Consider the following 3,045-nt stretch of genomic DNA (forward strand, 5'->3'; position numbering starts at 1 on the left):
TACCCACTGATAGAGGTATTTGTTGATGTGAGGAAAAACATGCCTTTTCAAAAATATTGCAGGCGTTTCCTCTTTCTGAGAACTTACTCCTCCTTATGGAAAACAGAGGAGTTCAAACTGGTGCATGCAGGCATCAGGTGTTTTCCATGAAGTGTTTGCCAGCAAGGGACAGGTTTGCAAAGGGCATCGGGCTCCAGGAGACCCCATGTAGACTGGGAAATGAGATTTTGCTCAGATTTTACTCAGGTGTCAAAAAAAGGGGGATTTATTTCTGAAATATCAGTGACCTGTGGCTACATGAAGATATCTTTGCAAATCCAGTTGTTAGTCCCAGTGGGAGCTCCTGTTTCTCAACAGATCTGAAATTCAGGCTGTTTCATTTTTAGAAAACTAAATGAGCACTTAGCGCGTCCGAAATTCTGGCCTTGGCCAAACACACTGTAGCCAAGAATGAAAGTTATATGAACTCAGAAAGAATAAGCCATCAAGTTAACCTTTGGTCATCAGAAGAATGTGAAAACTCTTAGATTTATTCCCCAAGTCCAATTCAGTTTTCATCTGCGCCGAACAGCCACTGAAATAACTGGGAATTTCATGAACTAACCAACCTGAAATCATTGCTGGCAGTAGGGTCTCTGTGCGATTTGTGCTTGATAATTTGGAAAGACCAGAATCCATCATTCAAACCTGTTGGAATAAGTTTTTTTGGTGTGTTTTGGTGGATTTCTTTTGTTGTTGTCGTTTGGGGTTTTTTTGATGGTTTGTTTTTTGTGTTTTTTTTTTTTTTTTTTTTTTTTAAATCATCCTAAAGGAATTTTTTCAGCATACTGATTGGAGCTTGCTTAACTTTCTATTTTCCCCAAAGAGTTGCTATGGAAAATTGAATCTAATTGATCTAAAAGCAAAATGAGTACATGCTAAATGAATGTGTTTGGCAGCAGTAAAGCAAAATAAGTTTGTCTGGAGGGAAAGTAGGTGAAAGTCCTGATCCTCATGTCTTTTGCTTTTCTCCTCTCCATCATCCTGTATGATGGGTGATGTTATCCCATGTCCATCACATCATTGTCCATCATGTCATGTCCATCATGGGGACTTGAAGAAGTCTGTATGGTTAATGTCATCCCCGCTGGAGATGCTGTCAAGAAAATGAAGAAAAGCTTCTGTCCTTGCTCAGATTTTGTTCACCAACCTCAGGGTGTGTCTTATGACTGGTCCAGAAATTTGGTATGTCTAAACAACCCCAGATTTGGTGGGTTTGGACTCTAAAGGATCTCTGTCATGCCTGGAGATCTTTGAGGCACAGCTGCTGCTGCTGATGGGTTTCCAGCAGGGGATGAAGTGAGAGTTAATGCAAAACTGCCACCAAGCCAAACCCAACATGTGTTGAAGGTTTTGGCTAAATTTTTTTTGGGGGGGGACATGTTGTTTCTTGGTCAGTTGCCATTAGCTTTAATGGGAATGGTATTAGCCAGGGATGGAGGGGCCTTTTGGGAACTGTACAGAAATGAGCAAGTGGTAAGACTGGAGCCACATCTCATTTCCCCTCCCTTGTTCACATAGCTCTTCCACAGCACTGGAAGAAATAAATTGTTCAGCTTTGACATCACTAATGGAGTAATTTGCCTTTGTTGGGATTCCACCTATTCAGAGAATGGAGGAGGCTGGAACCGATGGTGGTCCATATGGCTATGCCCAGCACCACAGGGCGCTGAATGTCAGCCTTAATCCTCATCAGTGTCCTCCACGATCAGTCCTGTGACCTTCAGCTTAGGCTGCCATGACGTTGATGCTCCTAACAGGTACCTGCGTGACTGTCCTGCTTTTTAAATGTACAGCGAGTTTAAAACACAGTAAATGAATTGACCTGATGCTTTTTGGAAAAATAGAAAGATGCTACCCAAGAAATTTCTTAAACTGCTTTTATTTTATGAATAATCACTACACTGACAAAATGTTTTCAGAGGATACAGCTGGAAGAACAAGCAGCTCCTCACTATACTGTGAAAATCACAGCACTGTGGAGATGTAAGGTTTATTGTAATAAAAATACCTGAAAATGTAAAGAGATTTTGCTGCTAACTGTATCATAAATATCATTCAGTGATATGTACCATAAGAAACTGCACCCATGAAACGAAGGAACTGACTTAATAGACATCTGGTCTAGATAAATTTGTCACATCTGCCATTGTAATTATATGCTAATGGTATGATTTCACACTGCTTATAATCTCAGAAGCATACTCTTTCTAATTATACCTTACCCAGAAAAAAAGGCCTTACTGGCTTCTGTCTTTCAATTATTGTTTTTATCCAGACACCCTCTCTCCAAGTAGGTAATTTTATGGCTACCATTGCTTCTGGTACCTGAGAACCACCTGAACATTGGTGGATCCCTGCAAGTTCAGGCAAGAGTGCAATTGTTGCTGTATTTCAGATGGAGAAAATCTTCAAAACAGTGGTAGGGCTTTTAAATGTGCTTCCAAGAATAAAAAAAGAAAACTTCTGTGCCAAAAATACAGTCAGTGGCTGAAGTCTGGCTCATCATTTTGCATAGCAACAAGTCTTTCATTAGGTTTTAGAGTCTCAGAGACCTCTCCCTATGTGCAGCATAGAGTTACTTTCCTTTAAAAGCCAGCCTCCAGGGATCGATGTGCAGCTGCCATAGCTTGCAAACATCTTCTCCCACCACTTACCTCTCCAAAGAAATGTTGTTTCTGATGGTTTCCTTGTGATACTTTGTGTTCTCTCTTAATTAGTCAAAGAGTTCTTACCTTTTCTGCACTTCATCTTATCTAACAAGCATTCCCCAAAGCATCTGAATTTTATTTCTAGGAATAAGCGTGTCATCTTATTGGGACCATGTGTTCATCAGAGCCTGCCCTCTGTCCTCTCTGCTGCACATATGAGAAACCATATTGATTCATTCCCAGAGCACTATCTTTGAAAATTCATACTATTTTTATTAAACATAACTCGTTTTTTTTCTCCTTTCTCCCCTTTCCCCTGCACCCTCCAGCTATATCCAGCCTCGCTGAGTCAAAA

This window comes from Accipiter gentilis, chromosome 7, assembly GCF_929443795.1.
Source record: "Accipiter gentilis chromosome 7, bAccGen1.1, whole genome shotgun sequence".
Taxonomy (NCBI): Eukaryota; Metazoa; Chordata; class Aves; order Accipitriformes; family Accipitridae; genus Astur; species Astur gentilis.